We start from the raw sequence: 15,078 nt of genomic DNA, 5'->3' as shown, positions 1-15,078 counted from the left end.
CAGCAATTCCACAACTGGGCATATAGCCAAAAGAAATAAAATCAGTATGTTAAAGAGATAGCTACACTCCCATGTTTATTACAGCACTATTGACAATGGCCAAGATATGGAATCAATCACAGTGCCCATCAAAGAATAAATGGATAAGACAACATGGTATGTAAACATAATGAAGTGCTATTTGGCCACAAATATATGGCATAATAAAATAAATGGCAGAATAAAATTCTGCCATTTAAGACAACATAGATGAACCTGAAGGACATTATGTTAAGTGAAATAAGCCAGACATAGAGAGACAAATAACACAGGAATTTATTAAATGTGGAATCTAAACAAGCTTATCTCTTAGAAGTAGAGAGTAGAGTGGTGGTTACCAGAGCCTGTGGTGGTTAGTGGGGAGGACAGGATGGAAAAATATTGGTCAAAGAAAACATAATTATTATTAGATAGAAGAAATATATTTTACAAGATCTGTTATGCAGCACGGCAGCCATACTTAATTATGATATATTGCAGTCCTGAAAAATGAAAATGTAGTTGATGTTAAGTGTTTTCACCATAAAAAACAATAACTTTTAGATCATGCATTTGTTAATTAGCTAGATTTAATCATTTTATAATCTATATGTAATTCAAAACATACATAATAAACTTACACAATGTTATTTTCAATTAAAAACAAATTTTAAAATTATGCTTAAAAATTTTTTATTCAAGCTAGAATTTGAATATAGCTAAATATCTTCAATAAATAAGAAAAATTAAAATAATTTCAAAAATTAAAACTAAGAGATTTGCTTGCCAATAGGAGCCGCGTAAGAGTGTACTCAAGAAGAAAATAACATTTTCCTGTATAAAGGTAAAATTAAAATGAAGGGGTGAGAGACAGACCTTGAGAATACAAAATCATAGTGGACATTGAACTGAGGAAAGCACACAGTTCTTGGCACCAAAAAATTAAAAGATATTGAGATATTATAAAAGTACAATTCACATGTTTTATTTAAATCAGAAAGAAAATTATGTGCTTTTTGTATAATTTAATTGATTACAAAGAAATAATTTTTAGAAAATTTTATCACCAACTTGTTAAAAATAGATGGCACTTCCATTGCAACTTTTGCAGAATATTGATGATTCTTTTATCAGATCTGATTAGCACCAGAGGACTGACAGTGGCATAGGCATTGACCACAAACTTGTGGACACCATAGGTGACAGGGCCAATTACCCATAACAGCACTGTGGATGATGAGAGGATGAAGTCCACTGAGTACATCAGCACAAAGAAATTCACCAGCATCAGGATGGTCTTGGTGGCCATTTTCACTAGAGAGGTCCTTAATATAATGCTGCTGCTGTGAAAGTGCTGGGAGTGCCTCTGATGCCTGGACAAAAGAATGACCATGTATATACTTGAGAGCAGCGTGATTCCTATGAAGAAGGCATCTCTGGATAATGACAGCATAAGAAATAGCGCCCTGATGAGGACATTCACTGGGAAAAATGTGCAATATTTGCTGATATTCAAAATCATCTGGGTCATTGGAATAACCTACAGCGTAGATTATCATGTCACTGCTGAAAGACAAATTGCTAAACCAAAAAACGAATAAGCCCAGGATATCGTATTTTGTAAATTTATGTTTAAATCTCACCAACCAGGAGGTGCTGGGGCTGATGGTAATGGCCTGGAGCATGCTCAGGAGGCAGGTGGTGCAGATTGAGAGGCCTCTCATCACCTTGTGCAGATAGAAGAAAGCTTTAGGCTGGGCGCGGTGGCTCACGCCTGTAATCCCAGCACTTTGGGAGGCCGAGGCGGGTGGATCACGAGGTCAGGAGATCGAGACCATCCTGGCTAACACGGTGAAACCCCGTCTCTACTAAAAAATACAAAAAAAATTAGCCGGGCGTTGTGGCAGGTGCCTGTAGTCCCAGCCACATGGGAAGCTGAGGCAGGAGAATGGCGTGAACCCGGGAGGTGGAGCTTGCAGTGAGCTGAGGTCGTGCCACTGCACTCCAGCCTGGGCAACAGAGTGAGACTCCGTCTCCAAAAAAAAAAAAAAAAAAAAAAGAAAGCTTTACATCTAAAGTTATTCTGAAAATTCAGTGACTCAAACATGTCTGGAGACAAAAACTCCATTGCAGTGAAGAGCATCACTAGGTGGACAAAGGCCAAATGACAGGTGACCAGGTCATGGGTCTTAGGCCTGTGATCCTGAAAGAATGTAAAAATGTGGAAGAGAAGATGGAAGATGTTGGCTAAGACTCTAATGCTAACTTGACAATTAAAGGCATTTTTAAAAGATAACATAAGTGAAAACTGTGTTCATCCTAATGGCATAGAAGAAACATATTTTGTAGATCTGGAAAAAAATGACTTCATATCATCAATGTTCTTTCTTCAGTGTTTGAAATTATTACCATCATTATTATTTTTATTTTACTCACTTATTCTTGATTAACCTTGACGCTAAATTCTTGATAATGTACCCCCTGCACTCTTTTCTAAGCCAAATAATTATATATATATATAATTATTACTCTCTATATATAATGAATACATTTACAATCATGCCTGTATAGGGTGCACACTATCTGTATTCCTAATGCCCTTTGCCCTCCATCTTTAGAAATCAATTTTTGTTATTTTGTGTTCTCTCACTTTATTTTTAGCACCCAATTCAGTGACAGGCATATAAAATGAATCACATTTGCACAGTTGAATTGAATAAAATGTATGCTAAAGTGGAAAGACTCACTAAAGCAAACAATTAAAAATATATCCAATTGAGTCTTTCTCATGATCTATCACTTTGATACGGTTTATTCTTCACTCTTCCATGGTTTTTGATGCTTATGATTCTACTGGGCCCACCATGATAATTCATAATAGTCATAATAGTCTTCTTATTTTTCATCAGCATATCAGCAATTTTGATCCCATTTGCAACCTTATATTCTCTTTGCCATGAATTGTAATGTATTTCCAGTATCTAATATCTTTTTTAGGGAGTGGGGAACATTATTCGGTTTATCCAAACCCTAATTAACTGTATGTCTTAGAAATGGTCCTGGTGCTTTCCCAGTTTAGTTCACATCCCAGAGACTTATCATGTGAACTCTCTTCATCTCAGAACAAAATTTTTATATTTGCCTCTCAGTTATCAACAAGATAAACACTACTTTTAATCATTTTATTTCAACCAAGAGGTTGCATTAAAATAGTCACACATGGTTCTTTTTCCTGAGACTTTACTTGATACAGGAATGTCAGTCTCCAATGAGAAAGATAATGCCTCTCAAGTTTTCTTGGGATATCCTCAATACCGTAATACCTTGTAAAATTTTGCAGAACAATTTTGCAGTTGCCATTTCATGTTATTTGGCCAGGATTCAGGTAGCATTGTATCATTTTGCTTTAATCCATGGGTAAAAACAATTTAGCTTCATGCATGAAATATAAAAAACAGTAAATTAGCACAGACTTGGGGGTGTATGAAGGTGTGTCTGGTTATATATTTAAAGTCATTTATCATTACACTGTCCCCTAAATAAAAATATGAAAGGCAATGCAAACATCTTGACACTTAGTATTCTTGTCTAATAAACACAAGTGACTGAGGTAAAAAATATTGCTCTAAAACCACTAGATATGTTTGGTTTTATAAAGGAAATATCATCTAGGTGATTAAATGGTTATTACTCTCTCTACAAAACTGTAGTAAGTGAATCCATGTATCATAAATGTCAGAATCAAACAATGAAAAGTTCCCACCAACATGCGTCTGCACCATCAGCATGGTTGAGTTCTGCTTGCAAGTTGAAATCAGAAAAAAAAAAAAAAAACAAGGGGAGGCACCAAGATGGCCAAATAGGAACAGCTCTGGTCTACAGCTTCCAGCACTATCAACACAGAAGACAGATTATTTCTGCATTTCCAACTGAAGTACCTGGAACTGGTTGGACAGTGGGTGTAGCCCATGGAGAGGGTGAGCTGAAGCAGGGTGGGGCATCACCTCATCCAGGAGGTACAAGGGGTTGGGGGATTTCCCTTTCCTAGTCAAGGGAAGCCATGACAGATGGTACCTGGAAAATTGGGACACTTCCACCCTAATACTGTGCTTTTCCAACAGTCTTAGCAAATGGCACACAATGAGATTATATCCCGCACCTGGCTCGGAGGATCACACGCCCATGGAGCCTTGCTCACTGCTAGCGCAGCGGTCTGAGATCTAACTGGGAGGCAGCAGACAGGCTGGGGGAGGGACATCCGCCATTGCTGAGGATTGACTAGGTAAACAAAGCCACCAGGAAGCTTGAACTGGGTGGAGCCCACCACAACTCAACGAGGACTGCCTGCCTCTGTAGACTCCACCTCTAGGGGCAGGGCATAGCTGAACAAAAGGCAGCAGAAACTTTCTACAGCAGAAGTTTCTACAGCCTTAAACTTCCCTGTCTGACAGCTCTGAAGAGAGCAGTGGTTCCCACAGAATGGAGTTTAAGCTCTGAGAATGGACAGACTGCCTCCTCAAGTGTGTCCCTGACCCCCAAGTAGCCTAACTGAAAGACACCTCCCAGTAGGGGTCAACTGACAACTCATACAGCCAGGTGCCCCTCTGAGATAGAGCTTCCAGAGGAAGGATCAGGCAGCAACATTTGCTGTTCTGCAATATTTGATGTTCTGAAGCCTCTGCCAGTGATACCCAGGCAAACAGGGTCTGGAGGGGACCTCCAGCAAACTCCAACAGACCTGCAGCTGAGGAATCTGTTAGAAGGAAAACTAACAAACAAAAGCAATAGCATCAACATCAACAAAAAGGACATCCACACCAAAACCCCATCTGTAGGTCACCATCATCAAAGACCAAAGGTAGATAAAATGACAAAGATGGAGAGAAACCAGAGCAGAGAAGCTGAAAAGTCTAAAAACCACTGCACCTCTTCTCCTCCAAAGTGTCACAGCTCCTCCACAGCAATGGAACAAAGCTGGATGGAGAATGACTTTGATGAGTTGACAGAAGTAGGCTTCAGAAGGTTGGTAATAACAAACTTCTCCAAGCTAAAGGAGGATGTTCGAACCCATCACAAGGAAGCTAAAAACCTTGAAAAAAGATTAGATGAATGGCTAACTGGAATAAACAGCATAGAGAAGACCTTAAATGACCAAATGGAGGTGAAAACAATGGCACAAGAACTACGTGACACACGCACAAGCTTCAGTAGCCGATTTGATCAAGTGGAAGAAAGGGGATCAGTGATTGAAGGTCAAATGAATGAAATGAAGTGAGAAGAGAAGTTTAGAGAAAAAAGAGTAAAAAGAAATGGACAAAGCCTCCAAGAAATATGGGGCAATGTGAAAAGACCAAATCTACTTATGATTGGTGTACCTGAAATTGACGGGGAGAATGGAACTAAGTTGGAAAACACTCTTCAGGATATTATCCAGGAAAACTTCCACAACTTAGCAAGGCAGGCCAACATTCAAATTCGGGAAATACAGAGAACACCACAAAGATACTCTATGAGAAGAGCAACCCTGAGACAAAGAATTGTCAGATTCACCAAGGTTGAAATGAAGGAAAAAAGGTTAAGGGCAGCCAGAGGGAAAGGTCGGGTTATGCACAAAGGGAAGCCCATCAGACTAACAGCGGATCTCTCAGCAGAAACTCTACAAGCCAGAAGAGAGTGGGGGCCAATATTCAACATTCTTAATGAAAAGAATTTTCAACACAGAACTTCATATCCAGCCAAACTAAGCTTCATAAGTGAAGGAGAAAGAAAATCCTTTATAGACAAGCAAATGCTGAGAGATTTTCTCACCACCAGGCCTGCTCTACAAGAGCTCCTGAAGGAAGCAGTAAACACGGAAAGAACAACCAGTACCAGCCACTGCAAAAACATGCCAAATTGTAAAGACCATCGATGCTAGGAAGAAACTGCATCAACTAATGGGCAAAATAACCAGCTAACATCATACTGACAGGATCAAATACACACGTAACAATATTAACCTTAAATGTAAATGGGCTAAATGTTCCAATTAAAAGACACAGACTAGCAAATTGGATAAAGAGTCAAGACCCATCAGTGTGCTGTATTCAGGAGACCCATCTGACACGCAGAGACACATATAGGTTCAAAATAAAGGGATGGAGGAAGATCTACCAAGCAAATGGAAAACAAAAAAAAGCAGGGGTTGCAATCCTAGTCTCAGGAAAAACAGACTTTAAGCCAACAAAGATCAAAAGAGACATAGAACGCCATTACATAATGGTAAAGGGATCAATTCAACAAGAAGAGCTAACTATCCTAAATATATATGCACCCAATACAGGAGCACAGAGATTCACAAAGCCAATCCTTAGAGATGTACAAAGAGACTTAGACTCCCACACAATAATAATGGGTGACTTTAACACCCCATCGTCAACATTAGACAGATCAACGAGACAGAAAGTTAACAAGGATATCCAGGATTTGAACTCAGCTCTGCACCAAGTGGACCTAACAGACATCTACAGAACTCTGTACCCCAAATCAACAGAATATACATTCTTCTCAGCACCCCATCTCACTTATACTTAAATTGACCACATAGTTGGAAGGAAAGCACTACGCACCAAATGTAAAAGAACAGAAATCACAACAAACTGTTTCTCAGACAACAGTGCAATCAAATTAGAACTCAGGATTAAGAAACTCACTCAAAACGGCCCAACTACATGGAAACTGAACAACCTGCTCCTGAATGACTACTGGGTACATAATGAAATGAAGGCAGAAATAAAGATGCTCTTTGAAACCAAAGAGAACAAAGACACAACATACCAGAATCTCTGGGACACATATAGAGCAGTGTGTAGAGGGAAATTTATAGCACTAAATGTCCACAAGAGAGATCAAGAAAGATTGAAAATCGATACCCTAACATCACAATTAAAAGAACTAGAGAAGCAAGAGCAAACACGTTCAAAAGCTAGCAGAAGGCAAGAAATAACTAAGATCAGAGCAGAACTGAAGGAAAGAAAGACACAAAAAGCCTTCAAAAAATCAATGAATCCAGGAGCTAGTTTTTTGCAAAGATCGACAAAATAGATAGACCACTAGCAACACTAATAAAGAAGGAAAGAGAGAAGAATCAAATAAACACAATAAAAAATGATAAAGGGGATATCACCACCGATCCCACAGAAATACAAACTACCATCAGAGAATACTATAAACACCTCTATGCAATAAACTAGAAAATCTAGAAGAAATGGATAAATTCCTCGACACATACACCCTCACAAGACTAAACAAGGAAGAACTTGAATCCTTGAATAGACCAATAACAGGCTCTGAAATTGAGGCAATAATTAATAGCCTACCAACCAAAAAATGTCCAGGACCAGATGGATTCACAGCCGAATTTTACCAGAGGTACAAAGAGGAGCTGGTACCATTCCTTCTGAAACTATTCCAATCAATAGAAAAAGAGGGAATCCTCCCTAACTCATTTTATGAGGCCAGCATCATCCTGATAACAAAGCCTGACAGAGACACAACAAAAAAAGAGAATTTTAGACCAATATCCCTGATGAACATCGATGCAAAAATCCTCAATAAAATACTGGCCAACCAAATCCAGCATCACATCAAAAAGCTTATCGACCAAGATCAAGTTGGCTTCATCCCTGGGGTGCAAGGCTGGTTCAGCGTATGCAAATCAACACACATAATCCAGCATATATACAGAACCAATGAAAAAACCACATGATTATCTCAATAGATGCAGGAAAGGCCTTTGAAAAAATTCAACAATGTTTCATGCTAAAAACTCTCAATAAATTAGTTATTGATGGGACGTATCTCAAAATAATAAGAGCTATCTATGACAAACCCACAGCCAATATCATACTGAATGGACAAAAACTGGAAGCATTCCCTTTGAAAACTGGCACAAGACAGGGATGCCCTCTCTCACCACTCTTATTCAACATAGTGTTGCAAGTTCTGGCCAGGGCAATCAGGCAGGAGAAAGAAATAAAGGGCATTCAATCAGGAAAAGAGGAAGTCAAATTGTCCCTGTTTGCAGATGACATGACTGTATATCTGGAAAACCCCATCATCTCAGCCCAAAATCTCCTTAAACTGATAAGCAACTTCAGCAAAGTCTCAGGATACAAAATCAATGTGCAAAAATCACAAGCATTCTTATACACCAATAAAAGACAAACAGCAAGCCAATTCATGAGTGAACTCCCATTCACAATTGCTTCAAAGAGAATAAAATACCTAGGAATCCAACTTACAAGGGATGTGAAGGACCTCTTCAAAGAGAATTACGAACTACTGCTCAATGAAATAAAAGAGGATACAAACAAATGGAAGAACATTCCATGCTCATGGGTAGGAAGAATCAATATCGTGAAAATGGCCATACTGCCCAAGGTAATTTATAGATTCAATGCCATCCCCATCAAGCTACCAATGACTTTCTTCACAGAATTGGAAAAAACTACTTTAAAGTTCATATGGAACCAAAGAAGAGCCTGCATTGCCAAGTCAATCTTAAGCCAAAAGAACAAAGCTGGAAGCATCACGCTACCTGACTTCAAACTATACTACAAGGCTACAGTAACCAAAACAGCACGGTACTGGTACCAAAACAGAGATATAATCCAGTGGAACAGAACAGAGCCCTCAGAATTAATGCCACATATCTACAACCATCTGATCTTTGACAAACCTGACAAAAACAAGCAATGGGGAAAGGATTCCCTATTTAATAAATGGTGCAGGGAAAACTGGCTAGCCATATGTAGAAAGCTGAAACTGGATCCCTTCCTTACACCTTATACAAAAATTAATTCAAGATGGGTTAAAGACTTACATGTTAGACCTAAAACCATAAAAACCCTAGAAGAAAACCTAGGCAATACCATTCAGGACATAGGCGTGGGCAAGGACTTCATGTCTAAAACACCAAAAGCAATGGCAACAAAAGCCAAAATTGACAAATGGGATCTAATTAAACTAAAGAACTTCTGCTCAGCAAAAGAAACCACCATCAGAGTGAACAAGCAACCTACAGAATGGGAGAAAATTTTTGCAATCTACTCATCTGACAAAAGGCTAATATCCAGAATCTACAATGAACTCCAACAAATTTACAAGAAAAAACAAACAACCCCATCAACAAGTGGGCCAAGGATATGAACAGACACTTGTCAAAAGAAGACATTTATGCAGCCAAAAAACACATGAAAAAATGCTCATCATCACTGGCCATCAGAGAAATGCAAATCAAAACCACAATGAGATACCATCTCACACCAGTTAGAATGGTGATCATTAAAAAGTCAGGAAACAACAGGTGCTGGAGAGGATGTGGAGAAACAGGAACACTTTTACACTGTTGGTGGGACAGGAAACTAGTTCAACCATTGTGGAAGTCAGTGTGGCCATTCCTCAGGGATCTAGAACTAGAAATACCATTTGACCCAGCCATCCCATTACTGGATATATACCCAAAGGATGATAAATCATGCTGCTATAAAGACACATGCACACGTATGTTAATTGTGGCACTATTCACAATAGCAAAGACTTGGAACCAACCCAAATGTCCAACAATGATAGACTGGATGAAGGAAATGTGGCACATATACACCATGGAATACTATGCAGCCATAAAAAATGATGAGTTCATGTCCTTTATAGGGACATGGATGAAGCTGGAAACCATCATTCTCAGCAAACTATCATAAGGACAAAAAACCAAACACCACATGTTCTCACTCGTAGGTGGGAATTGAACAATAAGAACACATGGACACAGGAAGGGGAACATCACACACCGGGGACTGTTGTGGGGTGGGGGAGGGGGGAGGGATAGCATTAGGAGATATATCTAATGCTAAATGACAAGTTAATGGGTGCAGCACACCAACATGCCACATGTATACATATGTAACAAACCTGCACGTTGTGCACATGTACCCTAAAACTTAGAAAAGTATAATAATAATAATAATAATACATTTTAAAAAAGAGAATTTCTTTGTTAGTTTTCATCACAATGATTGATCTGTCTAAAGCTGTCAGTGGGATGTTCAAATCCCCCACTATTTTTTTTTAAATTATACTTTAAATTTTAGGGTACACGTGCACAACGTGCAGGTTAGTTACATATGTATACACGTGCCATGTTGGTGTGCTGCACCCAGTAACTTGCCCCCACTATTATTGTGTGGCTATCTAAGTCTTTTTGTAGGTTTAGAAGTATTTGTTTTATGAATCAGAGTACCCTAATGTTGGATGCCTATATTTTCAGGATTTTTATGTCTTCTTGTTGAACTAAATGCTTCATCAATATGTAATGCCTTTTATTTATTTTTTTACTGTTGTTGGTTTAAAGTCTGTTTTATATGACATAGCAATAGCAACCTCTGGTCTTTTTGTTTTTCATTTGTATGAGAGATCTTTCTCCAACCCTTTCCTTTCATCCCATGGATGGCATTACATATTAGATAGGTCTCTTGAAGATAGTATATGGTTGAGTCTTCCAACTTACCACTCTGTCCCTCTTAAGTGGGGTGTTTGGACCATTTACATTCAAGGTTAATATCAATATGTGAGATTTGTATCTTGTCATTGTTTTGTTAGCTGGTTGTTTTGTAGATTCAACTGTGTAGTTGCTTTACATGGTCTTTGGGCTATGTATTTAAGTGTGTTTTATGTTAGCAGGTTTTATTTTTCATTTCCCTAAAGAACCTCTTGTAAGGCTAGTGTGATGGTAACAAATTCTCTTAGCATTTGCTTGCCGGGAAAGGATTTTATTTCTTCTTTGCTTATGAAGCTTAGTTTGGCAGGATATGAAATTATTGGTTGGAATTTATTTTCTTTAAGGATGCCGAAAATAGGCTCCTAAGATTTTAAGGATTGTAAGGTTTCTGCTGATAGGTCTACTGTTAGCCTAATAGAGTTCCCTTCGAAAGTGACCTGACCCTTTCCTCTAACTTGTGTTAAGGCTTTTATTTTCATGTTGACCTTGGAGAATCTGATAACTGTGTCTTGGTGATTGTTGTCCTGTATAGTACTTCACAAAGGTACTCTAAATTTCTTGAATTGGCATGTTGGCCACTCTAATGTGATTGAGGATATTTTTGTGTGGATTATATTCCCAACAACTTTTCCAATTTTTTTTTTTTTTTAGATGGAGTCTCGCTCTGTCCCCCAGGCTGGAGTTCAGTGGCACAACCTCGGCTCACTGCAACCTCCACCTCCCAGGTTCAAGCAATTATGCTGCCTCAGCCTCCCAAGTAGTTGGGACTACAGGCATGCACCACCACACCTGGCTAATTATGTACTTTTAGTAGAGACTGGGTTTCTACATGTTGGTCAGGCTGGTCTCGAACTCCCAACCTCAGGTGATCAGCCTGCCTCAGCCTCCCAAAGTGCTGGGGTTAGAGGCATGAGCCACCATGCCCAGCCTGTTTTAACTCTTTGATTATCTGAATCTTCCAATTCCCCCCAACCACCAGTGAATTATTTCTGCTAATTATTTTTTGTTTTTGAAAAGAGAATGATGGAAACCCACCCTATTCCAGTGGGAGAGTACAGGGATTCCCTGGAAAGACTCTGGCTTAGAGCCCTCAGACCAGAGTTTAGGTCCAGGGGTCCACTTGGTGACTCAGGAGAAACCCTGGACCCCACCTCAAGGAATCTTGGATCCCCTGGTGGGGGTCTCAGAAGCAGGAGGCTGCTGGGCCATGGCAGGGACAAGGCTTTCTCCAGCACCCCCATGCAAGGTTCCTCCATAGAAAGAAATCATGTTGCCCGTTGTGCAGCAGGCATGCCATCCCAGGCCCCTGAGACCCCTAGGGGACATCCCCGCTCTGCCAACCGTGTGAATACACTCTACCTCCCAGCCTCTGCCATGTCACAGATGACTTGAGGCTTCAGATGAGTGACTCCCCAGAGTCACATGGGCCTATGCTTGGGTCCCAGCCTCTTCTATGACCCTTGAGGTGGCTCTCAGCACAGGAGGCTGATTTCTAGGCCTCTATGTGCTGTTCTGTGAATGGGACAGGTAACAGACCTCTATGGCAGGCATGAAATGCCAAGCGCCCACCACAAGGCCTGGCAATAAACTCTCAGGAAATTCAGGTCATTCTCTGGGAGTGGCCACAGATGCTTCTCAGAACCCCAACCTCTGGCACTGCTCCAGCCCATGCTGGACCCTTCATCATCCAGATGTCCCAGGCCCACAAGTATCTGACACCTCAGGTGGCACTCGTGGCCCACTATGTGACCCTAAGCATACCTCCATGTTCTCTGGGCTGAGTCTCTGAGCCGACACAGCTCTGCAGAGCCCAGGCTGTGGGCTCCAGCCCCTGACCTCCAGCTTGACTTACTAAATGTAATCTCCAGGGCTAATTTTAATCCTGGGCAGGAATTGGACACATTCCCATGGCTAGGATGAGTCTCTGGAGGCTGGAGGTGACACCATCCCACAGGACCCAGTGCCAAGATAATCCCCCAAATGACCCCTATGCCTGTGGTCTCATGAGAGCAGGGACTGGGGCTGAGCTTGGGACTGAGTCTCTTGAGCATAGAAGGCTCAACTAAGCCCCTTCTCAATCTGTCTCAATCTTAGTTATAGGGACACTATGGCTAGTGCAGACGTCACGTGACAGGGGAACCCAGAGAGGCAGGAAGTTGGGGGCCTTTCTGGACTGATGTCCTAGAGCTGAGACAGGAAGTGAATTCCATGCAGAAGAAACAGCAGGTACAAGGATCCCAAGAGGGAGAGAAACAGCAGTGAGGTTGGAGTGGGTGGGGAGGGCAAGAGGCCACAGAGGCTGGGCCACACTGGGCCTTCTGAGCTGCAGGAGGCTCTGGGTTTTAGTCTAAGAGCAAATACGAGCTATGAGAGGGTTTTGAGGAGAGAAGGGATGGAGCTGATTTATCATTTTAACACGCAGCTCATGGCTACCATGGAAAGCAGGACTATCAGGGCTGGGGTGGAGATGGCAGGAGGCTGGAGATGAGGTCAGGGCTGTGTCCATCTGAGCAGAGCCTGTGGCGGTACCCTCTCTGTGCTGGTCTGTACCTCACACTGTAAGTCACTGGATCCCACGGCTTATTTGGCCCTCCAGAACATCAGGAGGTCCCCCACCAACTCGCACCTGGTGCGAGGTGACAGGTGCAGATGAGTTGATGCGGGGCTTAACTCTCCTGACCCCCCATGACACGGGAACTCTCCTGATCCCATCACCAAAGAACCAAGCTGTCCCCCACTCTGCCCCTGAGAGATCAAGCTCTAATCATGGCCTCCCTTGCTCACACATTCTCCATGGTTCCACATTGGCCTTGTGAGAAAATTTCTGCATCCAGCCTGACATTCAAACACCTTGCCCTAATCAGCTCCTGCCTACTTCTCTCTATCTTTGACAAATATTTCTGTCTAGAAGGTCCTTTTTTCCCTTCTTCACCTAGCCAACTCCTATTCACACTTCAGAACTCAGCTCAGGTCAGACGAGGTGGTTCATGCCTGTAATTCCAGCACTCTGAGAGGCCAAGACGGGAGGATTACTTGAACCCAGGAGATTGAGACCAGCCTGAACAACATGATGTAACCCCATCTCTACAAAAAATACAAAAATTAGCTGTGTGTGGTGGCATGTGCCTGTGGTCCCACCCTGAAGTAGGAGGATCAATTGAGCACGGAAGGTCAAGGCTGCAGTGAGCAGTGATTGTGCCACTGCATTTCAGACTGAGCTACAGAGAAAAAAAAAATCTCAGCTCAAGAACAAGCATTCCTCCAAGAAGCCCTCCCTGTTGTTCCTCTGGAATCCCACAGTCCCCATCCTTCCCCTGTAGTTCTGACCCCATGGGGCTGGCAGTAGATATATCCAACTTTGTCTCCCCTAGACTAGACAGCCCTCTAGATCAGGCCTAGGAGTGGACAGTAAAATTTAGAGAGTGCAACAGGTGAAGAGAGACGTGACTGACTCCCTCCTCTTTGTCCCTTCCCTTGACAGCTTCCTCTCAGACTGCCCCAGCTGATATCCTGCCCAGAAACACACATGCTTGCAAATCCAGCCACTAACCATTGACCTGTCTTGGACTCAAGTGTGAAGAGCCAGCCAAGGAATGCAGACCTGGAAGCCTAGGGTGTATGTGTGTGTATTTGTAGTCAAGTGACAATCCCACCCAAGCTCCAGACAGACCCTGGCGGCCCATTCTGCAGACGTTGGTGAGGTTGGTATTTCTGTGGAGGTGTCAGCAAAGGTTGAATGTGCCAGGCATGAGGCAAAGGCCAAGGTTTAGGGGGACTTCTACACACCCACCTGCCCCCTTGCCTTGTCCAGCCAGAAAGCAGAGAGCAGTGGCATCTGCCCAGCACAGAGGCAGATGGGTGGATCCATTCACCCGAGGATAGAGCAGGGAAGATGGGACAGGAGAAATCCAAGAGGGCTTCTCAGGGGAGGAGGCGTGTAGTTTGGCTTAGATACAGAGGCTAGACAGGGGCCTGAGCAGATGAGTAGGGGACTGGGCATTTGAAGCCAAGAGTCTTGCACCTCCCTACCCCTTTCTTTGCACCCTCATACTCGAGCATTTATTAGCAAGTTGTGCTAACCACTGAGCTAAGCTGACCTCCAAGTAATTAGAAAGCTTAAGTAAACCAACATCTGTAGATGAGAAAGGTGAATGAGGACCTACTGTTACAAAGGCAAGGTAATTTGAGGCTGCAATGAGCTATGAGCAACTGTGTTCCAGCCTGGGAGACAGAATGTAAAAAAATAGTAATAACAGAAAGTGTACATCAATCTCAATTTTTTTAAAAAAGGCAGATGGTTTTACAGTTGTTTTATCAAAACTCAAAGAACAGGAAAGCCCAAATTATTTCAACAAAGTCAGACCTTTTAAACAGACGATAGCTGCCCAAGTCATTTTTATGAAACTTCTTTATATCAAAACCTAAGTCTAAAAAGAGAAAAGTGTTGACCTTGATACGGGCTGTGTTAGGCAGAGATTTCAATGAAGTCCTCTCTGAAGAGGTGACATTTGATCTTAGACCTG

The 15,078-nt window shown here is 41.7% G+C and overlaps 1 pseudogene; it reads right to left on the bottom strand.

Annotated features, from left to right (window-relative positions):
* Nucleotides 1–1,081: 1,081 nt before the first annotated feature.
* On the bottom strand, nt 1,082–2,317 carry LOC129526397 (putative vomeronasal receptor-like protein 4; annotated as a pseudogene).
* Between the last annotated feature and the right edge of the window lie 12,761 nt (nt 2,318–15,078).

The sequence above is a fragment of the Gorilla gorilla genome, chromosome 14 (assembly GCF_029281585.2).
Source record: "Gorilla gorilla gorilla isolate KB3781 chromosome 14, NHGRI_mGorGor1-v2.1_pri, whole genome shotgun sequence".
NCBI lineage: Eukaryota > Metazoa > Chordata > Mammalia > Primates > Hominidae > Gorilla > Gorilla gorilla.
This window is presented reverse-complemented; position numbering and strand designations above follow the sequence as displayed.